The sequence below is a fragment of the Scyliorhinus canicula genome, chromosome 12 (assembly GCF_902713615.1).
Source record: "Scyliorhinus canicula chromosome 12, sScyCan1.1, whole genome shotgun sequence".
NCBI classification, from domain to species: Eukaryota; Metazoa; Chordata; class Chondrichthyes; order Carcharhiniformes; family Scyliorhinidae; genus Scyliorhinus; species Scyliorhinus canicula.
In genome coordinates, this window is record NC_052157.1 from 28,502,187 (window position 1) to 28,519,233 (window position 17,047).

At 41.6% G+C, this 17,047-nt stretch overlaps 1 protein-coding gene across 1 annotated transcript in view; it reads right to left on the reverse strand.

Annotated features, from left to right (window-relative positions):
* The window catches only part of rnf111 (ring finger protein 111), a 162,140-nt gene that overhangs the window by 143,980 nt on the left and 1,113 nt on the right, over window positions 1-17,047 (reverse strand).

Genomic DNA, 17,047 nt, shown 5'->3' on the forward strand with positions numbered 1-17,047 from the left:
TATGTTGTTGCTTTTTATGTTAACCATGACAACTGAATCCTACAGAGGACAGTGTTTATCCCCCTGGTTATAAAATCCCCCAACACTACCAATTTCCTTTTTGCTTTCCTGGCTTGAATGGCATCCTCCATCATGATCAGTTTGCTGATATACTCTATAGTCCTTTTCCTGATCCACGCAGGTAGCAAGCACTTCATGGTCAAAACTACCTGCTGGATTCCCATACCTGCTAGAACTTGGTCAGTGGTCAGGACAAGGAGAATGTGACCGAGTCCCAAGGGTGTGTTGCCTCCTGGAACAAAATGCCCAGCTAACTCTCCCCTTCCCGTATTCTCTATAATGTCGGTAACTCTAATCCAACACAGCAACGCCGAGCCAAAGTTGATCAAGCTGCAACAGTTGCCACAGATATAGTTGTCCAGGATTGCAAAGCAGTCCACAGATTCAGACGTGCTGCAGTATTTTTCCCCAGAGTCAGAAAGTTTTAATTCCAGGTCTTGAACAAACGCCACTGATGAAGGCACCATCTTTCTGCTGAGACGCAAAATCAACATTAGTTTTCTGTCTTTTGGAGGTGTGTTATGTAAAAATGATCTAATATCTGTATCCAAAAAAAAACAGACTGGGAGGTTTTCCAGTATCCTGGCTAACAGTAATTCCCTTTATCAGCACCACCAAAACTGGTAATTTGCCCCATTGCTATTTGTGGAACCTTGCTATGGACAAATGGGTTTTGTCTGCAAACTATAGTGACTGCCCTTTAATGCTATGCATTGATTGTAAAGTTATTTGAGACACTGAGGATGTAGAAACTTCTTTAAGAAAATTTAGAGTGCCCAATTCTCTTTTTCCAATTAAGGGGCAATTTAGTGTGGCCAATCCACCTACACTGCACATCCTTGGGCTGTGGGGGTGAGGTCCACGCATATACGAGAGAATGTGCAAACTCCACATGGACAGTGACCTGGGATGCAGAAAGTTATTTATTATTTTTTTTTAATAAAGATAATTTTTTCCCTCCCAAACATACACAACATCCAACATCATCAGAATACACAGTCCATCAAGACATAGTCAACAGTTTGTAGTTTTTAAATCCTCCCATCACGATGAACAACTCCTCAAATAAGGTCATGAATGGCCTCCACCACATCTCAAAAACCCGCTTCTGACCCTATCAACTCGAACTTAATCTTCCCCAACCAGAGAAAGCTGTGCAAGTCCCCAGCCAGGCCGCCACCCCGGCAGCTTTACAGACCAGCAATTCAAAAAAACATCGCCCCCCCCCCCCCCCCCCCCCCCCTTCCCCTCCAGCAGCCCTGGCTCCTCCGAAACCCCAAAGATTGTCACCATATGCTCCGACCTGACCTCATAGATTGCATAGAATTTACAGTGTCGAAGGAGGCTATTCGTCCCATCGAGTCTGCACCGGCCCTTGGAAAGAGCACCCTACCTAAACTCTATCCCCACACCTCCACCCTATCCCCGTAATCCCACCTAACTATTTTTGAACATTAAGGGCAATTTAGCAGAGCCAATCCACCTAACCTGCACATCTTTGGATGTGCCCCCACTATCCTGGATAATGTCCCGAACACCACTTCCCAAAAGCTGCCAAGCTTATCTCAGCCCCAGAACATGTGAGCATGAGCCGACCCCCACCCACACTTCTCGCACCCATCTGTCACCCCCTTGAAGAACCCACTCATCCTTGCCCAAGTCTGTGCACCGTGCACCATCTTGAACTGAATTAAGCTCTTCCTCGCACAAAAGGTTTGAGTTCACTCGTCGCATCGCCTCATTCCAGAATCCCCATCCTATCTCTCTCCCCAACTCCTCCTCCCATGTACGCTTTATCCTCAACATCTGTGCCTTATATGGTCTCAGCTATATATGTCCCCAATCCTGCCCTCCCCCAAGTCACCAGAGTAGTTGCTCCAATAACATATACTCAGTTTGCTGGGAGAATGTCTGCCACTCCCTTTGTGCGAAGTCCCGCACCTGCATATACCTAAACTCGCTACCTCTCAGCAGCTCAATGTTCTACATAGCCAAGATCTTTACTCTTTGTGTACTACAAAATTGTTAGATGAAAATATGCACTTACAAAAATAATTTGCTGCAGTTCATTTAAAAGAAATTTATTTTTGTTTAGTGTACCCAATCTTTTTGTTTCCAATTAAGGAGCAATTTAGCGTGGCCAATCCACCTATCCTGCACATCTTTTTGGGTTGTGGGGGTGAGACCGACGCATACATGGGGAGAATGTGAAAACTCCGGCTTGACAGTGACCTGGGGCTGGGATCGAACCTGGGTACTCAGCGCTATGAGGCAGCGGTGCTACATTATGAAGATAAATAATTGGCCATTGTGGTGAGTGAGTTAAACATTTACACTAATGGTGCAGCCTGCGGAGTAGTGGGGCTAGATAAACTGCGGCATGGACAAGTTGGGCCGAAGGGCCTGTTTTCATGCTGTAAACTTCCATGACTCTAACCACTACACCACCATGCTGCCCCACATAATTCATTTTTAACAGCTAGCTATATTTAAACCACAAAAATTACAGCTCTGGAAAGGTAGAAAAGGAAACAACATTCAACTGTACAGTTGCAAACTGTATCAGTGACAACAATCGTTAATTTTACCCTTTCCTACATTTGCAAATCCTCCTGTTCTTTCAATTTCTCAGTACTTTTTTGCTGTTCAAGTATAGGGTCTTAGACCAGTCAATAAAACATAGTTTAAAAATTGAATTCTGTTTAAATCCAGAAAAGACTACGGGAATGCAAATTCCTGTCTGCAAAGGTCCTATATGAATTTAATTTGCCTGCATACAAGTCTGACTGTACAAAACAAATTTACAAATTTAGCATAAAGGAAATCTCACTCTGAGGGGTCAACCATGTTTAAATAGGAAAGTAAAAAATCTTCTACTGATGCAGTGGAACTGGCCTCAGGTTAGATGAAACACAATGTACGAAGCATGGATTTTCAAACAGGGTCCAAAAAATAACTTCAGAGGATTCCCAAAATCATACAACATCTGCCATTGGGGGTTTAGCACACTGGGATAAATCGCTGGCTTTTAAAGAAGACCAAGGCAGGCCAGCAGTCACGGTTCAATTGCCGTACCAGCCTCCCCGAAAAGGTGACCGAAAGGCGACTAGGGGCTTTTCACAGTAACTTCATTTGAAGCCTACTTGTGACAATAAGCTATTTTCATTTTCATTTAGATTCCAGACTACATTATTTGTAGTCATCTTCTGATTATGCAATTATTGACATACTGGCATATTACTTTGTTGCAGTATCTTAAAAAATGTATTTACTGTTATGATAACACTGTTTGCCTTTCATGGTCTTAACTTATATTCAGGACAACGACTTTACACATCAACATATTAATATTTGTCGCAGGATCCATGTCAGACGTTTGAATGCTACCACAGTTAGAGTAGAGGATCTTGTTGTCAAAGTACAACATTTCACCTAGTTTTAGCATGATAACCATAAATTTAATTATGAAATTAAATACCTGCTGCATTCAGAATCTGTGATGCAGCTTGGCTTAATATACTCAAAAATGACTCAAATACTAGTCACTTCAGTCTCCAATCAGATAGCTTATGGATGGAGTCAAGTTGTGTAATTCAAATCTAAACAACTGTCATTTATCAAGTTATGTGCAGGACAGGCATATAGCCCTTCTTTCTGCCTGCACTACCATTGCCAAATCCAATTCCAGATATTAACCACTCCACATATGAAATGCTCCCTAATATTAGTTCTTAAACTTCCCTTTATATCAACATATCAATGTAGCTTATATCAATGTCCCTTTGTGTGGCATTTGCGGTTTAAATTTGGAACAGTGCAGAAGATTAAGCTTTTCTATTCTACTCGCTACTGCCGAAACCTCCACAATGTGCCACTCCTTTCAAGGCTGGCTATGATTATTATTTCTGTCTCATGGCGCTGAGGACCCGGGTTCGATCCTGGCCCCGGGTTACTGTCCGTGTGGAGTATGCACATTCTCTCGGTGTCTGTCACAACCCAAATGTGCAGGGTAGGTGGATTGGCCATGTTAATTGCTCCTCAACTGGAAAAAATTAATTGGGCACTCTAAATTTTTTTAAAGTTATTTCTAATTGCCTCCGACTCTGACACTTGAGATCAGCATCGTAATGCTTCTCTGTACCATGCTCAGGGATTGATTGTTTCCCTCATTCCTTGACCAGAACCTAATGTGCTATGAGACCAAAGTACCCGACAACATCAGACTTGATTCCACTGATGTAGCAATATCTTTCAGTATTGATTGCAATGCAACATTTTATATGTCACCAAGCCCATGTTTTTAAAAGGTTTAATAGGATGAGTGTGTCGCCGGTACGGCCAGTGTTTGCTGTTCATTCCAAACTTGACTTGAGAAGGTGACGGCGAGCCACATTCTTGAACTACTTTAGTCTGCGTGGTTCAGGTACATCTGCAGTGCTGTTAAGGAGTTCCAGGGTTTTGATGCAACCATACTGAAGGAATGACAATATTGTTCCAATTCAGGATGGTATGTGGCTTGAAGGAAACTTGCAGATGGTGGTGTTATCGGGCATCTGCTGCCCTTCTCCTTCTAGGTGAGAAGAGGTTATGGGTTTGGAAGGCGCTGTCAAAAGGAGGCTTGACGAGTCGCTGAAATGCACCTTGTAGATGGTATACATTTTTAATTCACTCATGAGATGCGAGCGCTGCTGGCTGGGCCAACATTTATTGTCCATCCCGAAGGATATTTACGGGTCAACCACATTGCTATGGGCCTGGAGTCACATGTAGGCCAGACCAGGATGACAGATTTCCTTTCCTAAAGAACTAGATGTTTTTTTCACGACAATGGCTTCACGGTCATTATTAGACTTTTAATGTCAGATTTTTTTAAAAAATTGAATGCCAATTTCACCATCTGTCACGGTGGGATTTGAACCCGGGTCCCCTAGCCTGACTTTGGGTCTCCAGATTATTAGTCCAGCGACAATACCACTAAGGCACTGCCCCCCCACTGCTGCCAATGCATATCAGTGGTGCAGTGAATATTTAAAGGTGGTAGATGGGATGCTTTAACCGGATAACATCAAGCTTTGAATGCTGTTGGAGCTGCACTCAACCAGGTTAAGTGGAAAATATTCCATCACACTCCTGAATTGTGTCTTGTAGATGGTGGACAAGCTTTAGGGAGTCAGGTGGCGAGTTACTCGCCACAGAATTCCCCGCCTCTGACCTGCCCCTGTAGCCACGGTATTTATATGACTGGTCCAGTTCAATTGTAACCCCCAGGTCCAGTTCAGTTTCTGGTCCGCAGGCTGTGGATTCAGTGATGATATGTCATGGAGGGGGATGTTGTCCCAACACAACAATTACACGTCCTGTAATTGTTTAGTAATGAGGGAAGAAAAAACAAAGTTCCATCCTTGACCCATCATTTTTCTCATCCACATGCTACATCATTTCGTGACATCATTCACAGGTAGGTGCTCAGCCACTGCATGCATTGCAACATCATCGAATTCTGCCTCTCTGCCACACTCGACCACCACTATTTTCTCAATGCTTAGTCAACAGCAGCAGTTGCTTCCTTCAATTCAACATGAGCAAGAATAAAGACATTCTGTTTGGTTCCTGCCAAAATAATTACCCCGATGTCCCAAGTTCCATCTCTCTGCTTGATAGTTTATTCATGTTGAGTTCAATGGTGTACAATTGCTGTGTTCTATTTCACTCAGAATTTATATTCAGATCAGGGGCAGCACAGTGGTGCAGTGGTTAGCACTGCTGCCTCACGGCACCGAGGACCCAGGTTTGATCCCAGCCCAGAGTCACCGTCTGGTGGGTCTCATCCCATACCCAAAAAAAATGTGCAGAGTAGGTCAATTGGCCACGCTAAACTGCCTCTTACTTGGAAAAAAAGAATTGGGTACTCTAAATTTATTTTAAAAGAAAGAGTTAATCTTCAGATTCCACACCCTAGCCAGTGTGTGCATCCATCTGCTCATGACCCAACCCCATCACCACTGAAATTCTGAAAGGTATTAATGCTCCTTTTTTTAATGACCTGATGTCACCCACCACCTATTTGAATGTAAAGAAATGTTCTTGGATGCTATTTCACAATCAGATGAACAAAATTTACATGAAACAGAATAAATAAGCCCATGAACATGGCAGTCATTTTATAAGGAAGGAGCTTTATTTTTCAGGACTATAGTAATCTTTCTCTCTTGTGGAAAAATCATATTCAATAACTTTCTATGGGGTATCCTAAGAAGTGCCTTATCACATGAACATATAGAATCAGTACATTTATGTTGTAATAATTACTTCACATTTTATCAATTCATAAAATCTAGTTCAATTCTTGGTTTCTTCTCACGAAAAACATGTCTCTATGCCACCTCATTTACTGCTGTTAATTTGAATTTCCAAATGCAGGCTGTGGTTATAAACACACTAGGAGACAGGCCACTAAGCTTGAGTTGTGAAGTAGCCTATGACTCACTGTCTTCCATGAGAGCTCTGTGCACAGAGGCAAGCGCAGGCTTCTACTTCCGAGCAAGAGCATCCATTGTTTTGAAATATAAAAAAAAAGAATTGTAATTGTCCCATGAAGTATCCAAGAAGTCCAACACAGCTTTGCCTACGCTAAGATTCAAAGCAGAAGACGCGTAAAAGGTTTGAAAGATCAGTGCTTCAATATATTTAGACTGTATCTGACTTCGGTATTACTTTCAAATCAATATGAAACTCTTCACATACACCCTATGTGTAAGAATTTAAATCGTCTTTCCCCCGATTAGGTTCAGATCAAAGGGTTATTTTGAACATGCCCTCTCCTAAAAAGGACACGACAATGAAACAATGCCTAATAAAAAACATTTTAAAGTTCAATTTACCACCTCAAATTTCAAAACAATTTTAAATTATCTAGCCAAGAGGCATCAAGATAGTCTGAATGTAAAAAATAAACATGTACAGAATAACTACCCAGGATTGCGTATTCTCTCGTTATCAACAGAAAAAAGGGGAACTTGTAGGCTAAGTTCAAGAATGAGAGAAAAGAATAAAGAATGGGCTGGATGTGAGAAACATGACCCGAGATTACATGTTTTTTTTCCTGTATTTCTAATTTACAAAGAAAAACATCTCTAAATGGATGCAATTAGTCTATTGAAAAGATATGGACGACACCTGATTAATAAAAGGTAGGTTAACATTACTCAATACATGCTGGCTCTTATCTATAAAGACTGATAGACAAAGTGGTTGAATGTTCAGTGTCATCTTCAATCAGACTTGTTCTTTTCATTTACAAAATAGATTTAGGTCAGAAGGTGGCACGGTGGTGCAATGGTTAGCACCAGCTGCCTCAAGGTGGCGAGACTGCCTCAAGGTGGCGAGGACCCGGGTTCGATCCCGGCCCAGGGTCACTGTCCATGTGAAGTTTGCACATTCTCCCCACGTCTGCGTGTGTCTCATCCCCACAACCCAAAGAAGTGCAAGGTAGTTGATCGGTCACGCTAAATTGTTCCTTAATTGGAAAAAAAGGCAGAGCGAGCCATATGACAGGATTGGCAAAACAAATTACGCAAGTCAAAGTATCAGTAATGCAGACAACTTTTTCAAACTTGCATGCCCATGAAAAACAACAAGGTTTGGTCCATTATGAAGTGTCAACAACTAAATAGTCACACAAATGCAAGATATTGCAGATGCTGGAAATCTGAAATAAAAGCAGGTATGGGGACATTTGTGGAAAGAAACACAGATGTTGCGTATATGTCATAGACCCAAAACATAATTTGTTTTTCTCCCCACAGATGCTGCCGTATCTCTACTTTCAGCACTTTTAAAAACTAAATAGTCATAATGCAGTGTGCAGATGAGGTGCAGCATTAAAGTTTCATATCTTGTTAATTTAATTTGGTTTTCTACCGTGGGATTATTGTAAAGATTCAACTGCACTGAACTTGCATCAGAACATAACTATTAAAAGTGTGCACAACCACAATACGAGCTCATTTAGTTCTAAAGTACTTTGCTCTGAACTATGTTATCTATTCATAGATAAGCTTATAAGTAATCTATTTTATGGCTTTCGATCATTTTGCATTACAAATGCCTGCAGATTCTTAATAAAAAATTAAACCAAGTGAGGCAAAGAGCTCCATTGTTTTGGGGTGCTGGGAACTAATGCAAGAAAATTTGGAATAGTGTATTTGTAGCTGGAAAACTGCAAAAGGAAAGAAGGTTTAGAATACTACATTACTGAGGCACACAGAAGAAAGGAGAGACAGACACACATACAGAATGATCGCATATATTATTTTATATCCTGTCTCGTGGTAGAATAGTGCCCTCAAATTTTGGTGCAATGTTAAGGTCCTAGACGAGCTGGCCATTATTTTTATTTACTTTTTCCAAATAAGGGGCAATTTAGCATGGCCAATACATCTGCCCTGCACATCTTTGCATTGTGGGGGGTGAGACCCAAGCAGACACAAGGAGAATGTGCAAACTCCATGCGGACAGTGACCTGGGGACGGAATCGAACATGGGTCCTATGCGCCGTGAGGCAGCAGTGCTAACCAAACCTGGCCTTATGCTCTGAAGTATTTAAGCTCAGCAATGAATCATCTCCCTGAAGTAGTCTGGAACTTCCTTTTCAGAGTGCAGTGACAGCTGAACCACCCACACTTGTGGGCAAGAAAAGTGTTTTACTTGCATGTTTAAAGTTGAAGGTAGAGGGTTACAATTCGCTGTCTGTAACATGCATATTATACTATTAAATTCAGATTGTATTACTTTGAATGCAGTTGCACTTTGTGCAGTTCAGCATTAACATTCAGTTGACTTTGGTATAAAGTGTGTACAGATTCATTAACAGTTTGAGACAGAACAGCTTCTGTGCTATAGCAGAACTTAGTCTTTGCTTTTTACATAGTTATTAATGGTTAGCTGACTGTGTAATGCTGCGACATTAGTGTATTTTAACATAGGTATGTCCAGGCCTGTTGCGTTTCCAGCCAATTAGAGCACATCACGGAGCTTGGTGAAATCAATGCTCAAATAATCTCTATATACTGTTAAATTGTTCTCAGGTCTATTTGCCAAGTTAGAATTTTAGAATTTACCCAGCATGTGGAACCCAATGAAAATTGTAATACGATAAGCCAGCAGAAATAGGAGCTCAAATGGATACTCTACTGTCTGCACTTGAGTTGGATTGTTCAGGCTCAGGGGCTACACAAAGCCTGTGTATTTTATTTGGACAATGCTGGTCAACAGGCTTTGGGGTTATGAATCTTAAATGATTGCATTACGTTTTCAGAACTTTATCCGAGTTTAGAATAAAAGTATTACCTTTCAGACATTTTTGGCTTACTTTACCCATATAGTGACATGAATGCTGGCACTTCACCTTCCTGCTTGAGAAACTATTGCAGAACAGAAAAAAGTTTCAAATTGATCTTGTAATATAGCTTGTGTATATGACAGTAGAATAGCCATATAACAGTTATTTATAGTTAACCACATATAGGGATACCAAGTCTACTGATGGCAACATGAAACCGTGCAATGTTAGTGCAAGATAATTCTCGTTCATGTCAATTTCCATAATCAGAAGATGATTTGCACTGATAATCATACACCTTTTAAATTTCTGTATGTCCCTTCTCAATACTTCTCCCATTATGATCAAGCTTGAAAACTTTACAAACGCTAACTATTATTAAATGCTCATTCTCTACACTCTTCATGCCTCAGCCACTGCACAAGAATTAAAAAAGGGAGAATATCAAAATTTTCAAGCACATAATACAGGGGTGACAAAACCATCTGAATCCCAGAGCAGCAGTTGATAACCTTCAGATATTCGAGAGCTGCAAGATTCAAACAACCTTTACAGACACATTTTTATTACTATTGCACTCTTCTGAGGAACCCTTCAGTACCAACCTCTCTTTTCTTCCGGGCTTCCTCCACAAACAGTTCTGATTGTAAAGTAACGTAATCCTTATTGTCACAAGTAGGCTTACATTAAAACTGCAATGAAGTTACTGTGAAAAGCCCCTAGTCGCCACATTCCGGCACCTGTTCGGGTGCACAGAGGAAGAATTCAGAATGTCCAAATGACCTATCAGCACGTCTTCTCGGGACTTCTGGGAGGAAACCAGAACACCCGGAGGAAACCCACGCAGACACAGGGAGAACGTGCAGACTCCACACAGGCAGTGACCCAAGCCGGGAATCGAACCTGGGACCCTGGAGCTGTGAAGCAATGGTACTACCACTGTGCTACTGTGCTGCCCACGGTCAAGGCAAAAACAAACCTGCTTCACTGACACAAATCAGAGCTACCACGTACTCGTTGCTTAACTGACTTCAGCAGCGTTGCTCTTCCAATGTGGAGAATCAGTAAATAATATGTTAAACAAAAATTGATTTTACTTAAAAGGCTGTAACCATCTACTGAGAAACAAATTTCTGTACTAAACTGTTTCCCCACTTTCTAGAGACTGCAAGTTGGAGAGTCAGCAGTGAGAGGCTGTGGTAGGGAGCCTAAGAAAATGGCGCTGAGGGTCATGCAGCCCTACACAAGACTGGCAGGAAACTAAGAAATCAAGCAGCAGCGCTGGAACAAATCGTTGATCTTAACAATCCACCTGCCTCCATCGGACTGCTACCTGCTCTCCAGTTCTCTCCCTTGGTGAAACTGGTGGGGCCGAGGTTACACTTGGTTGTTTACCATCCCACAATGCGCAATTTAACAGGTTTCACAGCACAAGGAATAAGCCGCACTCGAGTCAAACAGCTGCATGCCACAGTTCAGCTACCCGTGACATATCACTACAAAAAAAAAATTTAGAATACCCAATTATTCTTTTCCCCAATTAAGGGGCAATTTAGCATGGCCAATTCACCTACCCTGCACATCTTTGGGTGTGGGGGTGATATCTACACAGATACGGGAGAATGTGCAAACTCCACCCGGATAGCGACCCGGGGCCAGGATCGAATGCGGGTCCTCGGCGCCACAAGGCAGCAGTACTAACAACTGTGCCACCATGCCACCCTGACATATCACTACACTTAAGCATATCTTCACACATTTCTTTCCCCTTGGGGAATAGTGGAGAGGTGATGGAAGGATTCCAGAGCTGATCAGCCCGTTGAACCATGTCATGAATGCTCCTTCCAACAAGTCCTGGCCTGAAACTTAAACCTTGAGCTTCTGGCCCAGAGTTAGGAATGCCACCACTACACCGCAAGACCGCCTATTATAATACAGAAAAAGATAATCAGTACAGCTGTCATAATTTGATCTGGTTACAAGGGAAGACCTGTTTTTTTTGGCCCTGCAATCATATCAGTGCGTTAACAACTGCCTAATCAATCCCATGATTCATTTGGAAGAAATGGCCTGTGTATGAATGGTTTCTGAACATGGGGCTCAAGCAATAAGTTTCACTGGAATTTGCTGTTGGGATTGACAACAAATGAACCATGAATCATTGAACCATGCTGCACAACCACACTCCCTTCCTAACAGCAGTGCATGTGTGTGTGTAACTGTACCAGATGGGCTGCAGCAGCTCAAGAAGGTGACTCACCACCATCTTTACAAGGGCAATTAGGTACAGCACCAAATGTTGACCTTGCCAGCAATGCTCACTTCCCATGAAAGAATTAAAAACAAACAGATGTCTGACAGGTTGCAAGGTTAACATTCTGACCAAAAAGAAAGGAAGTAATGCAACATATTTTAACAAGACTGATTTCTTATGGTGCTGCATGTGGGCAAGAATGTTGACTTTTTAAAAATTCATTCATGGGATGTGGGCATTGCTGGCTTGGCCAGCATCTATTGCCCATTGCAACTTGAGAAGGTGGTCATGAGCTGCCTTCTTGAAATGCTGCAGTCTATGTGCTGTTGGGGAGTGAGTTCCAGAATTTTATCCATAATAATGAAGGAGCAGCAATATATTTGCAAGTTAGGATAGCGAGTGGCTTGGAGTGGAACTTCCAGGTGATGGTGTTCCAATGTATATCAGTTGCCTTTATCCTTCTAGATTGTAGCTGTGGTTGGTTTGGAAGGTGCTGTCTAAGGAGCTGTGTTGAGTTCCTGAAGTGTATCTTGTTGATAGTATGATGTGGAGATGCCGTCGTTGGACTGGGGTGAGCACAGCAAGAAGTTTTACAACTCCAGTTTAAAGTCCAACAGGTTTGTTTTGAATCACTAGCTTTTGAAGCAGTGCTCCAAAAGCTAGTGATTCGAAACAAACCGGTTGGACTTTAACCTGGTCTTCTAAGACTTCTTATCGTTGATAGTACACACTGCTCCCACTGTGCGTCAGTGGTGGAGGGGGTGTATGTTGGTGGAAGGGGTGCCAATCAAGCTGACTGCTTTGTCCTAGATGGCAGTGAGCCTAGAGTGTTGTTGGAGTTGCATTCATCCAGGCTAGTGGACAGTATTCCATTACATTCCTGACTTGTTCATTGCAGGTGGTGAACAGGCTTTGGGAGTCATGAGGTGAGTTACTTGCGGTGGGATTCCCAGCCTCTAACCAGTTCTTGTAGCCACAGCATTTATATGGTTAGTCTAGTTTCTGGTCCCCTCCCCCAATGGTGAGTGGGCGATTCAGCAGCAAGTCCTGGAGCACAATTCAGTACTACTGCCAGAATATTGTCAGAGCCATAGCCGTTGCAGTATTCAGTGCCTTCAGCTGTTTCTTGATATCACGTGGAGTAAATAAATTAGCTGAAGACTGGTATCTGTGATGCTGAGGACCTTCAGAGGAGACCAAAGGTGGATCATCCACTCAGCACTTCGAGCTGACAAATTGTGCTACCTATATGGTGGTGTCCGCTAGTCTAATATTTGGCACCAAGTCTGAAGCTTATTTTTGTTTTACACAGTGCTTTAAAATCGATCTGTTTACTCAAAATTACATTTACCATTGTAGCGTATAGACCATTATGTACTTGGCCGTTAACAGCTGAAACTTTTTTAAAAATTTAGAGTACCCAATTATTTTTTTCCAATTAAGGGGCAATTTTAGCGTGACCAATCCACCTAATCTGCACATCTTTGGGTTGTGCAAGGGCAGCACGGTGGCGCAGTGGGTTAGCCCTGTTGCCTCACGGCGCCGAGGTCCCAGGTTCGAATCCCGGCTCTGGGTCACTGTCTGTGTGGAGTTTGCACATTCTCCCCGTATCTGTGTGGGTATCGCCCCCACAACCCAAAGATGTGCAGAGTAGGTGGATTGGCCTCACTAAATTGCCCCTTAATTGGAAAAATGAATTGGGTATTCTAAATTTATAAAAAAAAACTTTGGGTTGTGCGGGTGAAACCCACGCAGGCACGGGAAGAATGTGCAAACTCCACACAGACAGTGACCCAGGGCCGGGATTCGAACCCAGGTCCTCAGCGCCGTAGGCAGCAATGCTAACCACTGTGCCACCGTGCTGCCCCTAACAGCTGAAACTAAGAGATTCAACAGGAGGTCAAGAGTGAAAGAATGAGAATGGGAGTAGACCACCTTATATGGAAGAATGAAAATGGATCAAGCAAAGTCTCATGGTACAAATGACATTTGACATTCAACATGGAAGCAGAGATGTATGGTATGGACACTGCAGTGCCTTTGTTTGACTCAGAGTATCCACTCAGCTGGGCTTTTGAGGTATTGGGGGGGGGGGGGAGGAGAGAGAGAGAGAGAGAGAGAGAGAGAGAGAGAGAGCGAGAGAGAGAGGAGAGAAGAGAAGAGAAGAGAAGAGAAAAGAGAGAGAGAAAGAGAGACTTGCCAGACTGCATGCTGATGTGATCGGGGAAAAGTTCATAAATATTTATGATCTTGAAAATTTTATTTAAAAGGATACCTTTTTTCTGCAATGCACTTTTTCTACGGTACTGGTGAATTGCAAGTAGTTGCTACGTACAATGGGGTAGCCAGGATATCACAGCCAAAGTCTCTTTTTTGGCTGCAATGAGATGGGGTAGAATTATTTTGGCAGGATGTGACTTGGAAGAAATGCTTTTCATCACATGATCGATGAATCATTAGAGCAAAGCCAAGAGCAAACTACAACGGAGGACTGACTAATGAGGAAGTTAACTAACAATCATTATGTAGAAATTCTCAGAAATTTCTAAATTAAATAACTGAAAAACAAAACATATAGAATCTGTAATCATCATCAAAACGTACTCAAAATTAAGATCTATATTGTGCCTTTGTCAGATTACATGTTCTTTCTCCCTTGTGCTCCACACCCTCCACCCCCAAAACAGAAAGTACTGTTGTTAAGTACAGGATTTCTTGCCAATAATTGTTTCCATCTATTCAACTATTTTGCTTTTAAACTTGAAAATTACACAAATATTCTTGTACAAGCAGAAGATTTACATTGTTTCACAACTTTTCCTTAACGAGTGCCATTTCTGAAGATGCATGCTCTGCAACATTTACACTAATCACATTACTACTTGGAGCACAATTACAAATTTCTATATGATGCCCTTTCCTCACCAAATAAAGAGTTCATCACAAAGTTATGGAAAAAATAAATGCTCAAAATTTCTCCTCCTCTTCCATCACATTTCTCCCTCTCTTTAGCTCAGAAGAGTCTTATGGACTCAAAACATTAACTTTGGTTCTCGCCACAGATCCTGCCAGGCCTGAGTTTTCCCGTTTGTATTTCAGATTTCCAGCATCCGCAGTATTTTACTTTATTATACATTGTTATGGTACTCTGACTTCCAATGCGAAATGAACAAAGTAACTCATGGCCATCAGAACAGTCTGCATCAAGGTCAGAAAAGCAAAATTTGCCTTTTAAAATTTCAAAGCAGGATATGCTCAAGACCTTCCACATTCAAGTCGGCACTGCACAAGCCAAAAGGACATGGTGGATTTCACAAATATTAATTTGATAAATTTGCATAGTTTTTTTCCCCATAACATTGCGTACCATTAAAAGGAGGCTCTCTTCTTTGCCTCAGTGTTTCCTTATCCATCAACTGAGGGGAGGCAAGAAGCAGAGCATAAACATGCACAGACCAGTTCCATACTGTAAGCAATATCTTGCAGAGCCATCACCTTTAATATGTATGGCAATGAGCATGTAAAGTGTGACTTTTAGGCTTGATGGTTGCCAACTGCACTAACATTTGCGAGAAAATCCTACCAGTCCTGTGGCAGCAAAACACTATTTCAGTGTCTGCACTATTTTGGTCACTGTTCTGACACAAACATTAATTTACCAAAGTTGATCATTCAATCTCTCTTCAGACAGAATAATTGGTTATTCAAACCTGTAATAAAATGCTATCAGATAAAGGTTAGATGCTCTTGCACTAATGGAGAACTGATACCAGCAGTCTGACAGTGGCTGCTGCGTTTGCTCACTCCTCCCCATGCTTTGGGGACCAATTTTTAACTGCATCATTAGGCACACATTCAGGATCCCTCATATGTAATGGTCTTAACAAAAACACATTCACATGTATGCAAATAATCAAGTGTGAAAATGGAGAACTAGCTCCAACTGTTGTTTTCAACCAATTGGGTCTGACGAGCCAGCAATGGGCCTACCACAACCAGAATCCATGATCAAGCCAGTCATACAAAAGAAAAATCCTATTAATTGCAGATAATTTACAGTACAGAAACAGGTCATTCAGCCCAACTAGTTCTTATGGGTGTTTATAGTCCACAACAGCCTACTCTCACCCAATTTATTTAACCCTATTTGCACATCCTCCCATTCCTTTTTCCTCATATACCTCATTTTCACCACAAATCCTCTTTCACTGAGTGTTAAGACAGAGATTGGTTAATTTGAGTCAAACTAATTTAGTGGGATAGTATTGACAAGACGAAGCTGAAGTCTTATTTTTAGGAACAATTTGATTAACAGATGTTAAAAAATACTGCAAAGCAAATGAAAGTTGAAATTGCTGCAAACACAGCATGTCTGTCAGCAAGATCGACCTCTCCCAAAACTTTGAATTCAGTTCAAATGCAGCTCTAATGAAAAATCTAAACTTAAATGCGGAGTCCAATTTTTCTCTATGCTGATGGCAAGTAAAAAAAATCCTACCATTTCTTGTTCTTGTTTAGGGATTTCACAAAAGGGCAAATTATAGGAAAAATTCCAAGCACAGATTCATACCGGAACTTGTCTACTACACAAAAGTTTTATTTTGTTACACCTTCATAAAGCGCTTTGGGACTTTGTGAACATTCAAGCACCATCTAAATGCAAGTTGATGTTAAAACAATCATGAAAGATGGAATTTTTAAAACAAGAAACAAAAATGGGATCTTGATTTGCCTATTTAAAAAAAAACACACTGCAATTACATGCACATCAGAAGCAATCCTACTTCATAAAGTAAATATTTGCTTGAATGAAAGACAAAACTGCATGTGTGTGTACAGCAATCCTTAAAACAGATTGTTTACCTGAAGGCAACAGATAAGTGTACCACATGGTGGTATAAGCCACACAGGCAAGGAAAGTGCCAGCTTGGAGTTAAACCAGCTTTTATTAAATCAGCCACTATACCCTGCTAGAAAGGATGCTTACAGTAGTTGAACATTGAAGCAGTTCATGAATCGCCTTGGACTGCGATCACCTTCCCTCGCCCCTAAATGGCGGACTTCTCAGCTGACAGCCACTGTCCCAGTTTCATATATGAATAATGACGAGTTGGGTGCAGGGCTCACGAGGTGGCATCCCAGCATAACTGACAGCTTCAGAAGTGATGTTAAGAGATAATGTGCATAAGAAATGTGCGTTTCAAATACAGAATTATCACATGCGAGCATAAAGTGATTGCCAATTATACATGAGTTAGAGATATTTAATTTTCCATCTTAAAATTCAAAGTGCGCACATCTAGCTTTCGTCACAATTATTGGCTGTTACAAATTAAACTTGTAAACATTAACCCCATTACACCATCAAGAATTTTAACTGGGTGTTGCAAGTC